The sequence below is a fragment of the Salmo salar genome, chromosome 07, assembly GCF_965601325.2.
Source record: "Salmo salar chromosome 07, fSalSal1, whole genome shotgun sequence".
Taxonomy (NCBI): Eukaryota; Metazoa; Chordata; class Actinopteri; order Salmoniformes; family Salmonidae; genus Salmo; species Salmo salar.
Window position 1 is genome coordinate 6,919,898 of NC_138297.1, and position 17,053 is coordinate 6,936,950.

General features: G+C 44.8%; 14 non-coding genes across 14 annotated transcripts; all 14 read left to right on the forward strand.

Annotated features, from left to right (window-relative positions):
• Positions 1–380: 380 nt before the first annotated feature.
• Positions 381–467, forward strand: trnay-gua (transfer RNA tyrosine (anticodon GUA)). The gene is given in 2 exon segments: positions 381–417; positions 432–467. It is a non-coding gene; the product is annotated as a tRNA-Tyr (tRNA).
• A 1,271-nt stretch (positions 468–1,738) lies between these two features.
• On the forward strand, positions 1,739–1,825 carry trnay-gua (transfer RNA tyrosine (anticodon GUA)). Its single transcript is given in 2 exon segments — positions 1,739–1,775; positions 1,790–1,825. It is a non-coding gene; the product is annotated as a tRNA-Tyr (tRNA).
• Positions 1,826–2,416: 591 nt separating this feature from the next.
• On the forward strand, positions 2,417–2,503 carry trnay-gua (transfer RNA tyrosine (anticodon GUA)). The gene is given in 2 exon segments: positions 2,417–2,453; positions 2,468–2,503. It is a non-coding gene; the product is annotated as a tRNA-Tyr (tRNA).
• Positions 2,504–5,210: 2,707 nt separating this feature from the next.
• Positions 5,211–5,297, forward strand: trnay-gua (transfer RNA tyrosine (anticodon GUA)). The gene is given in 2 exon segments: positions 5,211–5,247; positions 5,262–5,297. It is a non-coding gene; the product is annotated as a tRNA-Tyr (tRNA).
• A 593-nt stretch (positions 5,298–5,890) lies between these two features.
• trnay-gua (transfer RNA tyrosine (anticodon GUA)) lies at positions 5,891–5,977 on the forward strand. Its single transcript is given in 2 exon segments — positions 5,891–5,927; positions 5,942–5,977. It is a non-coding gene; the product is annotated as a tRNA-Tyr (tRNA).
• Positions 5,978–6,568: 591 nt separating this feature from the next.
• On the forward strand, positions 6,569–6,655 carry trnay-gua (transfer RNA tyrosine (anticodon GUA)). The gene is given in 2 exon segments: positions 6,569–6,605; positions 6,620–6,655. It is a non-coding gene; the product is annotated as a tRNA-Tyr (tRNA).
• A 1,269-nt stretch (positions 6,656–7,924) lies between these two features.
• trnay-gua (transfer RNA tyrosine (anticodon GUA)) lies at positions 7,925–8,011 on the forward strand. The gene is given in 2 exon segments: positions 7,925–7,961; positions 7,976–8,011. It is a non-coding gene; the product is annotated as a tRNA-Tyr (tRNA).
• Positions 8,012–10,718: 2,707 nt separating this feature from the next.
• Positions 10,719–10,805, forward strand: trnay-gua (transfer RNA tyrosine (anticodon GUA)). Its single transcript is given in 2 exon segments — positions 10,719–10,755; positions 10,770–10,805. It is a non-coding gene; the product is annotated as a tRNA-Tyr (tRNA).
• Positions 10,806–11,398: 593 nt separating this feature from the next.
• Positions 11,399–11,485, forward strand: trnay-gua (transfer RNA tyrosine (anticodon GUA)). The gene is given in 2 exon segments: positions 11,399–11,435; positions 11,450–11,485. It is a non-coding gene; the product is annotated as a tRNA-Tyr (tRNA).
• A 591-nt stretch (positions 11,486–12,076) lies between these two features.
• Positions 12,077–12,163, forward strand: trnay-gua (transfer RNA tyrosine (anticodon GUA)). Its single transcript is given in 2 exon segments — positions 12,077–12,113; positions 12,128–12,163. It is a non-coding gene; the product is annotated as a tRNA-Tyr (tRNA).
• Positions 12,164–13,432: 1,269 nt separating this feature from the next.
• Positions 13,433–13,519, forward strand: trnay-gua (transfer RNA tyrosine (anticodon GUA)). Its single transcript is given in 2 exon segments — positions 13,433–13,469; positions 13,484–13,519. It is a non-coding gene; the product is annotated as a tRNA-Tyr (tRNA).
• Positions 13,520–14,788: 1,269 nt separating this feature from the next.
• On the forward strand, positions 14,789–14,875 carry trnay-gua (transfer RNA tyrosine (anticodon GUA)). The gene is given in 2 exon segments: positions 14,789–14,825; positions 14,840–14,875. It is a non-coding gene; the product is annotated as a tRNA-Tyr (tRNA).
• Positions 14,876–16,144: 1,269 nt separating this feature from the next.
• On the forward strand, positions 16,145–16,231 carry trnay-gua (transfer RNA tyrosine (anticodon GUA)). Its single transcript is given in 2 exon segments — positions 16,145–16,181; positions 16,196–16,231. It is a non-coding gene; the product is annotated as a tRNA-Tyr (tRNA).
• Positions 16,232–16,822: 591 nt separating this feature from the next.
• Positions 16,823–16,909, forward strand: trnay-gua (transfer RNA tyrosine (anticodon GUA)). The gene is given in 2 exon segments: positions 16,823–16,859; positions 16,874–16,909. It is a non-coding gene; the product is annotated as a tRNA-Tyr (tRNA).
• The last annotated feature ends 144 nt before the right edge of the window (positions 16,910–17,053 follow it).

Consider the following 17,053-nt stretch of genomic DNA (forward strand, 5'->3'; position numbering starts at 1 on the left):
GTTTTTGATTTTTGCCTAGTGTTTCCCCAGAAGCAAATTATTCCCTGACCGGGAACAAACCCCGGGATGCGGCGGTGAGAGCGCCGAATCCTAACCACTAGAACATCGTGGAGAAGGCAAAAGCGATTTCGCAGTGAGGGGGCTAAACAGCATTCTTTACCGTCGGCTCACTTTTTCTCTATCCCCAAACGCAACTACTTGCAATCAAAGGGGATGTAGCTCAGCGGAAGAGAGTGTTGGTTGCTTGAATGAGGACCTGGGTTGAATCTCCAGCATCTCCACGAAACTACCAAACTCAGCAGATTACATCTTTAACGGGAACATATGTGTCTGCCGTCCTTCTGACCATCTAGGTGATGGCATTTGTCTAAAGTCGACAAACTTCGATAGCTCAGTTGGTAGAGCGGAGGACTGTAGGTGAAAGTGCAGCAATCCTTAGGTCGCTGGTTCAAATCCGGCTCGAAGGGTTGTGTATTTTCTTGTGGCTTACGCCAACGTTTTGACAGCAGTGCACTTTGACATGCGCTTGACAAACAAATTAACTTTCCCTGAGTTCCGAAATCTTCAATTGTTGACCTTTGATAGGAATGTTGGTAGAGCAGCAGAGAGTACTTAAAATTGCAAAAATCCTTCGGTCACTGGAGCACACGAGGATAACGTTTTCTGCAGTTGTGCCAAGTTTTTGATTTTTGCCTAGTGTTTCCCCAGAAGCAAATTATTCCCTGACCGGGAACAAAACCCGGGACTTGGCGGTGAGAGCGCCGAATCCTAACCACATGAACATCGTGGAGAAGGCAAAAGCGATTTCGCAGTGAGGGGGCTAAACAGCATTCTTTACCGTCGGCTCACTTTTTCTCTATCCCCAAACGCAACTACTTGCAATCAAAGGGGATGTAGCTCAGCGGAAGAGAGTGTTGGTTGCTTGAATGAGGACCTGGGTTCAATCTCCAGCATCTCCACGAAACCACCAAACTCAGCAGATTACATTTTTAACGGGAACATATGTGTCTGCCGTCCTTCTGACCATCTAGGTGATGGCATTTGTCTAAATTCGACAACATTCGATAGTTCAGTTGGTAGAGCGGAGGACTGTAGGTGAAAGTGCAGCAATCCTTAGGTCGCTGGTTCAAAAACCCGGCTCGAAGGATTGGTTATTTTCTTGTGGCTTACGCCAACGTTTTGACAGCAGTGCACTTTGACATGCGCTTGACAAACAAATTAACTTTCCCTGAGTTCCGAAATCTTCAATTGTTGACCTTTGATAGGAATGTTGGTAGAGCAGCAGAGAGTACTTAAAATTGCAAAAATCCTTCGGTCACTGGCTCACACGAGGATAACGTTTTCTGCAGTTGTGCCAAGTTTTTGATTTTTGCCTAGTGTTTCCCCAGAAGCAAATTATTCCCTGACCGGGAACAAACCCCGGGATGCGGCGGTGAGAGCGCCGAATCCTAACCACTAGAACATCGTGGAGAAGGCAAAAGCGATTTCGCAGTGAGGGGGCTAAACAGCATTCTTTACCGTCGGCTCACTTTTTCTCTATCCCCAAACGCAACTACTTGCAATCAAAGGGGATGTAGCTCAGCGGAAGAGAGTGTTGGTTGCTTGAATGAGGACCTGGGTTGAATCTCCAGCATCTCCACGAAACTACCAAACTCAGCAGATTACATCTTTAACGGGAACATATGTGTCTGCCGTCCTTCTGACCATCTAGGTGATGGCATTTGTCTAAAGTCGACAACCTTCGATAGCTCAGTTGGTAGAGCGGAGGACTGTAGGTGAAAGTGCAGCAATCCTTAGGTCGCTGGTTCAAATCCGGCTCGAAGGGTTGTGTATTTTCTTGTGGCTTACGCCAACGTTTTGACAGCAGTGCACTTTGACATGCGCTTGACAAACAAATTAACTTTCCCTGAGTTCCGAAATCTTCAATTGTTGACCTTTGATAGGAATGTTGGTTGTGCAGCAGAGAGTACTTAAAATTGCAAAAATCCTTCGGTCACTGACTCACACGAGGATAACGTTTTCTGCAGTTGTGCCAAGTTTTTGATTTTTGCCTAGTGTTTCCCCAGAAGCAAATTATTCCCTGACCGGGAACAAAACCCGGGACGCGGCGGTGAGAGCGCCGAATCCTAACCACATGAACATCGTGGAGAAGGCAAAAGCGATTTCGCAGTGAGGGGGCTAAACAGCATTCTTTACCGTCGGCTCACTTTTTCTCTATCCCCAAACGCAACTACTTGCAATCAAAGGGGATGTAGCTCAGCGGAAGAGAGTGTTGGTTGCTTGAATGAGGACCTGGGTTGAATCTCCAGCATCTCCACGAAACTACCAAACTCAGCAGATTACATCTTTAACGGGAACATATGTGTCTGCCGTCCTTCTGACCATCTAGGTGATGGCATTTGTCTAAAGTCGACAACCTTCGATAGCTCAGTTGGTAGAGCGGAGGACTGTAGGTGAAAGTGCAGCAATCCTTAGGTCGCTGGTTCAAATCCGGCTCGAAGGGTTGTGTATTTTCTTGTGGCTTACGCCAACGTTTTGACAGCAGTGCACTTTGACATGCGCTTGACAAACAAATTAACTTTCCCTGAGTTCCGAAATCTTCAATTGTTGACCTTTGATAGGAATGTTGGTTGTGCAGCAGAGAGTACTTAAAATTGCAAAAATCCTTCGGTCACTGACTCACACGAGGATAACGTTTTCTGCAGTTGTGCCAAGTTTTTGATTTTTGCCTAGTGTTTCCCCAGAAGCAAATTATTCCCTGACCGGGAACAAAACCCGGGACGTGGCGGTGAGAGCGCCGAATCCTAACTACATGAACATCGTGGAGAAGGCAAAAGCGATTTCGCAGTGAGGGGGCTAAACAGCATTCTTTACCGTCGGCTCACTTTTTCTCTATCCCCAAACGCAACTACTTGCAATCAAAGGGGATGTAGCTCAGCGGAAGAGAGTGTTGGTTGCTTGAATGAGGACCTGGGTTCAATCTCCAGCATCTCCACGAAACCACCAAACTCAGCAGATTACATTTTTAACGGGAACATATGTGTCTGCCGTCCTTCTGACCATCTAGGTGATGGCATTTGTCTAAATTCGACAACCTTCGATAGTTCAGTTGGTAGAGCGGAGGACTGTAGGTGAAAGTGCAGCAATCCTTAGGTCGCTGGTTTAAATCCGGCTCGAAGGATTGGTTATTTTCTTGTGGCTTACGCCAACGTTTTGACAGCAGTGCACTTTGACATGCGCTTGACAAACAAATTAACCTGTTGGGTCTAGGGGGCAGCATTTGCACGTCTGGATAAAAAAAATGTACCCGATTTAATCTGGTTACTAATCCTACCCAGTAACTAGAATATGCATATACTTATTATATATGGATAGAAAACACTCTAAAGTTTCCAAAACTGTTTGAATGGTGTATGTGAGTATCACAGAACTCATTTGGCAGGCAAAACCCTGAGACATTTTCTGACAGGACGTGGATACCTGATGTGTTGTATTGACTTTAAACCTATCCCATTGAAAAACACAGGGGTTTAGGAATATTTTGGCACTTCCTATTGCTTCCACTAGATGTCACCAGCCTTTACAAAGTGTTTTGAGTCTTCTGGAGGGAGATCTGACCGAACAAGAGCCATGGAACGGTGATGTCCCATTAGACACCTGGCGCGCTACTTCATGTTGGGTACCCTCGTTCCAATACGTTATAAAAGACTATGCATTCGTCCACCTTGAATATTATTCATGTTCTGGTTAAAAAAGGCCCTAATGATTTATGCTATACAACGTTTGACATGTTTGAACGAACGGAAATATATTTTTTCCCCTCGTTCATGACGAGAAGTCCGGCTGGCTTACATCATGTGCTAACGAGACGGAGATTTTTGGACATAAATGATGAGCTTTTTTGAACAAAACTACATTCGTTATGGACCTGTGATACCTGGAAGTGACATCTGATGAAGAGAATCAAAGGTAATGGATTATTTACATAGTATTTTCGATTTTAGATCTCCCCAACATGACGTCTAGTCTGTATCGCAACGCGTATTTTTCTGGGCACAGTGCTCAGATTATTGCAAAGTGTGATTTCCCAGTAAGGTTATTTTTAAATCTGGCAAGTTGATTGCGTACAAAAGATGTAAATCTATAATTCTTTAAATGACAATATAATATTTTACCAATGTTTTCTAATTTTAATTATTTAATTTGTGACGCTGACTTGACTGCCGGTTATTGGAGGGAAACGATTTCCTCAACATCAATGCCATAGTAAAACGCTGTTTTTGTATATAAATATGAACTTGATAGAACTAAAAATGCATGCATTGTCTAACATAATGTCCTAGGAGTGTCATCTGATGGAGATTGTAAAAGGTTAGTGTATCATTTTAGCTGGTTTTATGGTTTTGGTGACCCTGTCTTTGACTTGACAAAACATTACACACAACTCTTGTAAATGTACTGTCCTAACATACTCTAAATTTATGCTTTCGCCGTAAAACCTTTTTGAAATCGTAAAACGTGGTTAGATTAAGGAGATGTTTATCTTTCAAATGGTGTAACATAGTTGTATTTTTGAAAAATTTGAATTTTGACATTTATTTGGATTCAAATTTGCCGCTCTTGAAATGCACCTGCTGTTGATGGAGTGCACCACGGGTGGCACGCTAGCGTCCCACCTAGCCCCAAGAGGTTAACTTTCCCTGAGTTCCGAAATCTTCAATTGTTGACCTTTGATAGGAATGTTGGTAGAGCAGCAGAGAGTACTTAAAATTGCAAAAATCCTTCGGTCACTGGCTCACACGAGGATAACGTTTTCTGCAGTTGTGCCAAGTCTTTGATTTTTGCCTAGTGTTTCCCCAGAAGCAAATTATTCCCTGACCGAGAACAAACCCCGGGATGCGGCGGTAAGAGCGCCGAATCCTAACCACTAGAACATCGTGGAGAAGGCAAAAGCGATTTCGCAGTGAGGGGGCTAAACAGCATTCTTTACCGTCGGCTCACTTTTTCTCTATCCCCAAACGCAACTACTTGCAATCAAAGGGGATGTAGCTCAGCGGAAGAGAGTGTTGGTTGCTTGAATGAGGACCTGGGTTCAATCTCCAGCATCTCCACGAAACCACCAAACTCAGCAGATTACATTTTTAACGGGAACATATGTGTCTGCAGCACTTCTGACCATCTAGGTGATGGCATTTGTCTAAATCTGACAACCTTCGATAGCTCAGTTGGTAGAGCGGAGGACTGTAGGTGAAAGTGCAGCAATCCTTATGTCGCTGGTTCAAATCCGGCTCGAAGGACTGTGTATTTTCTTGTGGCTTACGCCAACGTTTTGACAGCAGTGCACTTTGACATGTGCTTGACAAACAAATTAAAACTTTTCCTGAGTGCCGAAATCTTCGATTGTTGACCTTTGATAGGAATGTTCGTAGAGCAGCAGAGAGTACTTAAAATTGCAACAATCCTTCGGTCACTGGCTCACACGAGGATAACTTTTTCTGCAGTTGTGCCAAGTTTTTGATTTTTGCCTAGTGTTTTCCCAGAAGCAAATTATTCCCTGACCGGGAACAAACCCCGGGATGCGGCGGTGAGAGCGCCGAATCCTAACCACTAGAACATCATGGAGAAGGCAAAAGCGATTTCGCAGTGAGGGGGCTAAACAGCATTCTTTACCGTCGGCTCACCTTTTCTCTATCCCCAAACGCAACTACTTGCAATCAAAGGGGATGTAGCTCAGCGGAAGAGAGTGTTGGTTGCTTGAATGAGGACCTGGGTTCAATCTCCAGCATCTCCACGAAACCACCAAACTCAGCAGATTACATTTTTTACGGGAACATATGTGCCTGCAGCATTTCTGACCATCTAGGTGATGGCATTTTTCCAAATCTGACAACCTTAGATAGCTCAGTTGGTAGAGCGGAGGACTGTAGGTGAAAGTGCAGCAATCCTTAGGTCGCTGGTTCAAATCCGGCTCGAAGGATTGTATATTTTCTTGTGGCTTACGCCAACATTTTGACAGCAGTGCACTTTGACATGTGCTTGACAAACAAATTAACTTTCCCTGAGTTCCGAAATCTTCGATTGTTGACCTTTGATAGGAATGTTGGTAGAGCAGCAGAGAGTACTTAAAATTGCAACAATCCTTCGGTCACTGGCTCACACGAGGATAACTTTTTCTGCAGTTGTGCCAAGTTTTTGATTTTTGCCTAGTGTTTCCCCAGAAGCAAATTATTCCCTGACCGGGAACAAACCCCGGGACGCGGCGGTGAGAGCGCCGAATCCTAACCACTAGAACATTGTGGAGAAGGCAAAAGCGATTTCGCAGTGAGGGGGCTAAACAGCATTCTTTACCGTCGGCTCACTTTTTCTCTATCCCCAAACGCAACTACTTGCAATCAAAGGGGATGTAGCTCAGCGGAAGAGAGTGTTGGTTGCTTGAATGAGGACCTGGGTTGAATCTCCAGCATCTCCACGAAACTACCAAACTCAGCAGATTACATCTTTAACGGGAACATATGTGTCTGCCGTCCTTCTGACCATCTAGGTGATGGCATTTGTCTATAGTCGACAACCTTCGATAGCTCAGTTGGTAGAGCGGAGGGCTGTAGGTGAAAGTGCAGCAATCCTTAGGTCGCTGGTTCAAATCCGGCTCGAAGGGTTGTGTATTTTCTTGTGGCTTACGCCAACGTTTTGACAGCAGTGGACTTTGACATGTGCTTGACAAACAAATTAACTTTCCCTGAGTGCCGAAATCTTCGATTGTTGACCTTTGATAGGAATGTTGGTAGAGCAGCAGAGAGTACTTAAAATTGCAACAATCCTTCGGTCACTGGCTCACACGAGGATAACTTTTTCTGCAGTTGTGCCAAGTTTCTGATTTTTGCCTAGTGTTTCCCCAGAAGCAAATTATTCCCTGACCGGGAACAAACCCCGGGATGCGGCGGTGAGAGCGCCGAATCCTAACCACTAGAACATCGTGGAGAAGGCAAAAGCGATTTCGCAGTGAGGGGGCTAAACAGCATTCTTTACCGTCGGCTCACTTTTTCTCTATCCCCAAACGCAACTACTTGCAATCAAAGGGGATGTAGCTCAGCGGAAGAGAGTGTTGGTTGCTTGAATGAGGACCTGGGTTCAATCTCCAGCATCTCCACGAAACCACCAAACTCAGCAGATTACATTTTTAACGGGAACATATGTGTCTGCAGCACTTCAGACCATCTAGGTGATGGCATTTGTCTAAATTAGACAACCTTCCATAGCTCAGTTGGTAGAGAGGAGGACTGTAGGTGAAAGTGCAGCAATCCTTAGGTCGCTGGTTCAAATCCGGCTCGAAGGGTTGTGTATTTTCTTGTGGCTTACGCCAACGTTTTGACAGCAGTGCACTTTGACATGCGCTTGACAAACAAATTAACTTTCCCTGAGTTCCGAAATCTTCAATTGTTGACCTTTGATAGGAATGTTGGTTGTGCAGCAGAGAGTACTTAAAATTGCAAAAATCCTTCGGTCACTGACTCACACGAGGATAACGTTTTCTGCAGTTGTGCCAAGTTTTTGATTTTTGCCTAGTGTTTCCCCAGAAGCAAATTATTCCCTGACCGGGAACAAAACCCGGGACGTGGCGGTGAGAGCGCCGAATCCTAACCACATGAACATCGTGGAGAAGGCAAAAGCGATTTCGCAGTGAGGGGGCTAAACAGCATTCTTTACCGTCGGCTCACTTTTTCTCTATCCCCAAACGCAACTACTTGCAATCAAAGGGGATGTAGCTCAGCGGAAGAGAGTGTTGGTTGCTTGAATGAGGACCTGGGTTGAATCTCCAGCATCTCCACGAAACTACCAAACTCAGCAGATTACATCTTTAACGGGAACATATGTGTCTGCCGTCCTTCTGACCATCTAGGTGATGGCATTTGTCTAAAGTCGACAACCTTCGATAGCTCAGTTGGTAGAGCGGAGGACTGTAGGTGAAAGTGCAGCAATCCTTAGGTCGCTGGTTCAAATCCGGCTCGAAGGGTTGTGTATTTTCTTGTGGCTTACGCCAACGTTTTGACAGCAGTGCACTTTGACATGCGCTTGACAAACAAATTAACTTTCCCTGAGTTCCGAAATCTTCAATTGTTGACCTTTGATAGGAATGTTGGTTGTGCAGCAGAGAGTACTTAAAATTGCAAAAATCCTTCGGTCACTGACTCACACGAGGATAACGTTTTCTGCAGTTGTGCCAAGTTTTTGATTTTTGCCTAGTGTTTCCCCAGAAGCAAATTATTCCCTGACCGGGAACAAAACCCGGGACGTGGCGGTGAGAGCGCCGAATCCTAACTACATGAACATCGTGGAGAAGGCAAAAGCGATTTCGCAGTGAGGGGGCTAAACAGCATTCTTTACCGTCGGCTCACTTTTTCTCTATCCCCAAACGCAACTACTTGCAATCAAAGGGGATGTAGCTCAGCGGAAGAGAGTGTTGGTTGCTTGAATGAGGACCTGGGTTCAATCTCCAGCATCTCCACGAAACCACCAAACTCAGCAGATTACATTTTTAACGGGAACATATGTGTCTGCCGTCCTTCTGACCATCTAGGTGATGGCATTTGTCTAAATTCGACAACCTTCGATAGTTCAGTTGGTAGAGCGGAGGACTGTAGGTGAAAGTGCAGCAATCCTTAGGTCGCTGGTTTAAATCCGGCTCGAAGGATTGGTTATTTTCTTGTGGCTTACGCCAACGTTTTGACAGCAGTGCACTTTGACATGCGCTTGACAAACAAATTAACCTGTTGGGTCTAGGGGGCAGCATTTGCACGTCTGGATAAAAAAAATGTACCCGATTTAATCTGGTTACTAATCCTACCCAGTAACTAGAATATGCATATACTTATTATATATGGATAGAAAACACTCTAAAGTTTCCAAAACTGTTTGAATGGTGTATGTGAGTATCACAGAACTCATTTGGCAGGCAAAACCCTGAGACATTTTCTGACAGGACGTGGATACCTGATGTGTTGTATTGACTTTAAACCTATCCCATTGAAAAACACAGGGGTTTAGGAATATTTTGGCACTTCCTATTGCTTCCACTAGATGTCACCAGCCTTTACAAAGTGTTTTGAGTCTTCTGGAGGGAGATCTGACCGAACAAGAGCCATGGAACGGTGATGTCCCATTAGACACCTGGCGCGCTACTTCATGTTGGGTACCCTCGTTCCAATACGTTATAAAAGACTATGCATTCGTCCACCTTGAATATTATTCATGTTCTGGTTAAAAAAGGCCCTAATGATTTATGCTATACAACGTTTGACATGTTTGAACGAACGGAAATATATTTTTTCCCCTCGTTCATGACGAGAAGTCCGGCTGGCTTACATCATGTGCTAACGAGACGGAGATTTTTGGACATAAATGATGAGCTTTTTTGAACAAAACTACATTCGTTATGGACCTGTGATACCTGGAAGTGACATCTGATGAAGAGAATCAAAGGTAATGGATTATTTACATAGTATTTTCGATTTTAGATCTCCCCAACATGACGTCTAGTCTGTATCGCAACGCGTATTTTTCTGGGCACAGTGCTCAGATTATTGCAAAGTGTGATTTCCCAGTAAGGTTATTTTTAAATCTGGCAAGTTGATTGCGTACAAAAGATGTAAATCTATAATTCTTTAAATGACAATATAATATTTTACCAATGTTTTCTAATTTTAATTATTTAATTTGTGACGCTGACTTGACTGCCGGTTATTGGAGGGAAACGATTTCCTCAACATCAATGCCATAGTAAAACGCTGTTTTTGTATATAAATATGAACTTGATAGAACTAAAAATGCATGCATTGTCTAACATAATGTCCTAGGAGTGTCATCTGATGGAGATTGTAAAAGGTTAGTGTATCATTTTAGCTGGTTTTATGGTTTTGGTGACCCTGTCTTTGACTTGACAAAACATTACACACAACTCTTGTAAATGTACTGTCCTAACATACTCTAAATTTATGCTTTCGCCGTAAAACCTTTTTGAAATCGTAAAACGTGGTTAGATTAAGGAGATGTTTATCTTTCAAATGGTGTAACATAGTTGTATTTTTGAAAAATTTGAATTTTGACATTTATTTGGATTCAAATTTGCCGCTCTTGAAATGCACCTGCTGTTGATGGAGTGCACCACGGGTGGCACGCTAGCGTCCCACCTAGCCCCAAGAGGTTAACTTTCCCTGAGTTCCGAAATCTTCAATTGTTGACCTTTGATAGGAATGTTGGTAGAGCAGCAGAGAGTACTTAAAATTGCAAAAATCCTTCGGTCACTGGCTCACACGAGGATAACGTTTTCTGCAGTTGTGCCAAGTCTTTGATTTTTGCCTAGTGTTTCCCCAGAAGCAAATTATTCCCTGACCGAGAACAAACCCCGGGATGCGGCGGTAAGAGCGCCGAATCCTAACCACTAGAACATCGTGGAGAAGGCAAAAGCGATTTCGCAGTGAGGGGGCTAAACAGCATTCTTTACCGTCGGCTCACTTTTTCTCTATCCCCAAACGCAACTACTTGCAATCAAAGGGGATGTAGCTCAGCGGAAGAGAGTGTTGGTTGCTTGAATGAGGACCTGGGTTCAATCTCCAGCATCTCCACGAAACCACCAAACTCAGCAGATTACATTTTTAACGGGAACATATGTGTCTGCAGCACTTCTGACCATCTAGGTGATGGCATTTGTCTAAATCTGACAACCTTCGATAGCTCAGTTGGTAGAGCGGAGGACTGTAGGTGAAAGTGCAGCAATCCTTATGTCGCTGGTTCAAATCCGGCTCGAAGGACTGTGTATTTTCTTGTGGCTTACGCCAACGTTTTGACAGCAGTGCACTTTGACATGTGCTTGACAAACAAATTAAAACTTTTCCTGAGTGCCGAAATCTTCGATTGTTGACCTTTGATAGGAATGTTCGTAGAGCAGCAGAGAGTACTTAAAATTGCAACAATCCTTCGGTCACTGGCTCACACGAGGATAACTTTTTCTGCAGTTGTGCCAAGTTTTTGATTTTTGCCTAGTGTTTTCCCAGAAGCAAATTATTCCCTGACCGGGAACAAACCCCGGGATGCGGCGGTGAGAGCGCCGAATCCTAACCACTAGAACATCATGGAGAAGGCAAAAGCGATTTCGCAGTGAGGGGGCTAAACAGCATTCTTTACCGTCGGCTCACCTTTTCTCTATCCCCAAACGCAACTACTTGCAATCAAAGGGGATGTAGCTCAGCGGAAGAGAGTGTTGGTTGCTTGAATGAGGACCTGGGTTCAATCTCCAGCATCTCCACGAAACCACCAAACTCAGCAGATTACATTTTTTACGGGAACATATGTGCCTGCAGCATTTCTGACCATCTAGGTGATGGCATTTTTCCAAATCTGACAACCTTAGATAGCTCAGTTGGTAGAGCGGAGGACTGTAGGTGAAAGTGCAGCAATCCTTAGGTCGCTGGTTCAAATCCGGCTCGAAGGATTGTATATTTTCTTGTGGCTTACGCCAACATTTTGACAGCAGTGCACTTTGACATGTGCTTGACAAACAAATTAACTTTCCCTGAGTTCCGAAATCTTCGATTGTTGACCTTTGATAGGAATGTTGGTAGAGCAGCAGAGAGTACTTAAAATTGCAACAATCCTTCGGTCACTGGCTCACACGAGGATAACTTTTTCTGCAGTTGTGCCAAGTTTTTGATTTTTGCCTAGTGTTTCCCCAGAAGCAAATTATTCCCTGACCGGGAACAAACCCCGGGACGCGGCGGTGAGAGCGCCGAATCCTAACCACTAGAACATTGTGGAGAAGGCAAAAGCGATTTCGCAGTGAGGGGGCTAAACAGCATTCTTTACCGTCGGCTCACTTTTTCTCTATCCCCAAACGCAACTACTTGCAATCAAAGGGGATGTAGCTCAGCGGAAGAGAGTGTTGGTTGCTTGAATGAGGACCTGGGTTGAATCTCCAGCATCTCCACGAAACTACCAAACTCAGCAGATTACATCTTTAACGGGAACATATGTGTCTGCCGTCCTTCTGACCATCTAGGTGATGGCATTTGTCTATAGTCGACAACCTTCGATAGCTCAGTTGGTAGAGCGGAGGGCTGTAGGTGAAAGTGCAGCAATCCTTAGGTCGCTGGTTCAAATCCGGCTCGAAGGGTTGTGTATTTTCTTGTGGCTTACGCCAACGTTTTGACAGCAGTGGACTTTGACATGTGCTTGACAAACAAATTAACTTTCCCTGAGTGCCGAAATCTTCGATTGTTGACCTTTGATAGGAATGTTGGTAGAGCAGCAGAGAGTACTTAAAATTGCAACAATCCTTCGGTCACTGGCTCACACGAGGATAACTTTTTCTGCAGTTGTGCCAAGTTTCTGATTTTTGCCTAGTGTTTCCCCAGAAGCAAATTATTCCCTGACCGGGAACAAACCCCGGGATGCGGCGGTGAGAGCGCCGAATCCTAACCACTAGAACATCGTGGAGAAGGCAAAAGCGATTTCGCAGTGAGGGGGCTAAACAGCATTCTTTACCGTCGGCTCACTTTTTCTCTATCCCCAAACGCAACTACTTGCAATCAAAGGGGATGTAGCTCAGCGGAAGAGAGTGTTGGTTGCTTGAATGAGGACCTGGGTTCAATCTCCAGCATCTCCACGAAACCACCAAACTCAGCAGATTACATTTTTAACGGGAACATATGTGTCTGCAGCACTTCAGACCATCTAGGTGATGGCATTTGTCTAAATTAGACAACCTTCCATAGCTCAGTTGGTAGAGAGGAGGACTGTAGGTGAAAGTGCAGCAATCCTTAGGTCGCTGGTTCAAATCAGGCTCGAAGGATTGTGTATTTTCTTGTGGCTTACGCCAACGTTTTGACAGCAGTGCACTTTGACATGTGCTTGACAAACAAATTAACTTTCCCTGAGTGCCGAAATCTTCAATTGTTGACCTTTGATAGGAATGTTGGTAGAGCAACAGAGAGTACTTAAAATTGCAACAATCCTTCGGTCACTGGCTCACACGAGGATAACTTTTTCTGCAGTTGTGCCAAGTTTTTGATTTTTGCCTAGTGTTTCCCCAGAAGCAAATTATTCCCTGACCGGGAACAAATCCCGGGACGCGGCGGTAAGAGCGCAGAATCCTAACCACTAGAACATTGTGGAGAAGGCAAAAGCGATTTCGCAGTGAGGGGGCTAAACAGCATTCTTTACCGTCGGCTCACTTTTTCTCTATCCCCAAACGCAACAACTTGCAATCAAAGGGGATGTAGCTCAGCGGAAGAGAGTGTTGGTTGCTTGAATGAGGACCTGGGTTCAATCTCCTGCATCTCCACGAAACCACCAAACTCAGCAGATTACATTTTTAACGGGAACATATGTGCCTGCAGCACTTCTGACCATCTAGGTGATGGCATTTGTCTAAAACTGACAACCTTCAATAGCTCAGTTGGTAGAGCGGAGGACTGTAGGTGAAAGTGCAGCAATCCTTAGGTCGCTGGTTCAAATCCGGCTTGAAGGATTGTATATTTTCTTGTGGCTTACGCCAACGTTTTGACAGCAGTGCACTTTGACATGCGCTTGACAAACAAATTAACTTTCCCTGAGTTCCGAAATCTTCGATTGTTGACCTTTGATAGGAATGTTGGTAGAGCAGCAGAGAGTACTTAAAATTGCAACAATCCTTCGGTCACTGGCTCACACGAGGATAACTTTTTCTGCAGTTGTGCCAAGTTTTTGATTTTTGCCTAGTGTTTCCCCAGAAGCAAATTATTCCCTGACCGGGAACAAACCCCGGGACGCGGCGGTGAGAGCGCCGAATCCTAACCACTAGAACATTGTGGAGAAGGCAAAAGCGATTTCGCAGTGAGGGGGCTAAACAGCATTCTTTACCGTCGGCTCACTTTTTCTCTATCCCCAAACGCAACTATTTGCAATCAAAGGGGATGTAGCTCAGCGGAAGAGAGTGTTGGTTGATAGAATGAGGACCTGGGTTCCTACTACAGCATCTCCACGAAACCACCAAACTCAGCAGATTACATTTTTAACAGGAACATATGTGTCTGCAGCACTTCAGACCATCTAGGTGATGGCATTTGTCTAAATTTGACAACCTTCGATAGCTCAGTTGGTAGAGCGGAGTACTGTAGGTGAAAGTGCAGCAATCCTTAGGTCGCTGTTTCAAATCCGGCTTGAAGGATTGTGTATTTTCTTGTGGCTTACGCCAACGTTTTGACAGCAGTGCACTTTGACATGTGCTTGACAAACAAATTAACTTTCCCTGAGTGCCGAAATCTTCAATTGTTGACCTTTGATAGGAATGTTGGTAGAGCAGCAGAGAGTACTTAAAATTGCAAAAATCCTTCGGTCACTGGCTCACACGAGGATAACTTTTTCTGCAGTTGTGCCAAGTTTTTGATTTTTGCCTAGTGTTTCCCCAGAAGCAAATTATTCCCTGACCGCGAACAAATCCCGGGACGCGGCGGTGAGAGCGCCGAATCCTAACCACTAGAACATTGTGGAGAAGGCAAAAGCGATTTCGCAGTGAGGGGGCTAAACAGCATTCTTTACCGTCGGCTCACTTTTTCTCTATCCCCAAACGCAACTATTTGCAATCAAAGGGGATGTAGCTCAGCGGAAGAGAGTGTTGGTTGCTTGAATGAGGACCTGGGTTGAATCTCCAGCATCTCCACGAAACTACCAAACTCAGCAGATTACATCTTTAACGGGAACATATGTGTCTGCAGCACTTCTGACAATCTAGGTGATGGCATTTGTCTATATCTGACAACCTTCGATAGCTCAGTTGGTAGAGCGGAGGACTGTAGGTGAAAGTGCACCAATCCTTAGGTCGCTGGTTCAAATCAGGCTCGAAGGATTGTTTATTTTCTTGTGGCTTACGCCAACGTTTTGACAGCAGTGCACTTTGACATGTGCTTGACAAACAAATTAACTTTCCCTGAGTGCCGAAATCTTCGATTGTTGACCTTTGATAGGAATGTTGGTAGAGCAGCAGAGAGTACTTAAAATTGCAACAGTCCTTCGGTCACTGGCTCACACGAGGATAACTTTTTCTGCAGTTGTGCCAAGTTTTAGATTTTTGCCTAGTGTTTCCCCAGAAGCAAATTATTCCCTGACCGGGAACAAACCCCGGGATGCGGCGGTGAGAGCGCCGAATCCTAACCACTAGAACATCGTGGAGAAGGCAAAAGCGATTTCGCAGTGTGGGGGCTAAACAGCATTCTTTACCGTCGGCTCACTTTTTCTCTATCCCCAAACGCAACTACTTGATATCAAAGGGGATGTAGCTCAGCGGAAGAGAGTGTTGGTTGCTTGAATGAGGACCTGGGTTCAATCTCCAGCATCTCCACGAAACCACCAAACTCAGCAGATTACATTTTTAACGGGAACATATGTGTCTGCAGCACTTCTAAACATCTATGTGATGGCATTTGTCTAAAACTGACAACCTTCAATAGCTCAGTTGGTAGAGCGGAGGACTGTAGGTGAAAGTGCAGCAATCCTTGGGTCGCTGGTTCAAATCTGGCTCGAAGGATTGTGTATTTTTTTGTGGCTTACGCCAACGTTTTGACAGCAGTGCACTTTGACATGTGCTTGACAAACAAATTAACTTTCCCTGAGTGCCGAAATCTTCAATTGTTGACCTTTGATAGGAATGTTGGTAGAGCAGCAGAGAGTACTTAAAATTGCAACAATCCTTCGGTCACTGCCTCACACGAGGATAACTTTTTCTGCAGTTGTGCCAAGTTTTTGATTTTTGCCTAGTGTTTCCCCAGAAGCAAATTATTCCCTGACCGGGAACAAACCCCGGGACGCGGCGGTGAGAGCGCAGAATCCTAACCACGAGAACATCGTGGAGAAGGCAAAAGCGATTTTGCAGTGAGGGGGCTAAACAGCATTCTTTACCGTCGGCTCACTTTTTCTCTATCCCCAAACGCAACTACTTGCAATCAAAGGGGATGTAGCTCAGCGGAAGAGAGTGTTGGTTGCTTGAATGAGGACCTGGGTTCAATCTCCAGCATCTCCACGAAACCACCAAACTCAGCAGATTACATTTTTAACGGGAACATATGTGTCTGCAGCACTTCTGACCATCTAGGTGATGGCATTTGTCAAAATCTGACAACCTTCGATAGCTCAGTTGGTAGAGCGGAGGACTGTAGGTGAAAGTGCAGCAATCCTTAGGTCGCTGGTTCAAATCCGGCTCGAAGGATTGTGTATTTTCTTGTGGCTTACGCCAACGTTTTGACAGCAGTGCACTTTGACATGTGCTTGACAAACAAATTAACTTTCCCTGAGTGCCGAAATCTTCAATTGTTGACCTTTGATAGGAATGTTGGTAGAGCAGCAGAGAGTACTTAAAATTGCAACAATCCTTCGGTCACTGGCTCACACGAGGATAACTTTTTCTGCAGTTGTGCCAAGTTTTTGATTTTTGCCTAGTGTTTCCCCAGAAGCAAATTATTCCCTGACCGGGAACAAACCCCGGGACGCGGCGGTGAGAGCGCAGAATCCTAACCACGAGAACATCGTGGAGAAGGCAAAAGCGATTTCGCAGTGAGGGGGCTAAACAGCATTCTTTACCGTCGGCTCACTTTTTCTCTATCCCCAAACGCAACTACTTGCAATCAAAGGGGATGTAGCTCAGCGGAAGAGAGTGTTGGTTGCTTGAATGAGGACCTGGGTTCAATCTCCAGCATCTCCACGAAACCACCAAACTCAGCAGATTACATTTTTAACGGGAACATATGTGTCTGCAGCACTTCAGACCATCTAGGTGATGGCATTTGTCTAAATTAGACAACCTCCGATAGCTCAGTTGGTAGAGCGGAGGACTGTAGGTGAAAGTGCAGCAATCCTTAGGTCGCTGGTTCAAATCCGGCTCGAAGGATTGTGTATTTTCTTGTGGCTTACGCCAATGTTTTGACAGCAGTGCACTTTGACATGTGCTTGACAAACAAATTAACTTTCCCTGAGTGCCGAAATCATCAATTGTTGACCTTTGATAGGAATGTTGCTAGAACAGCAGAGAGTA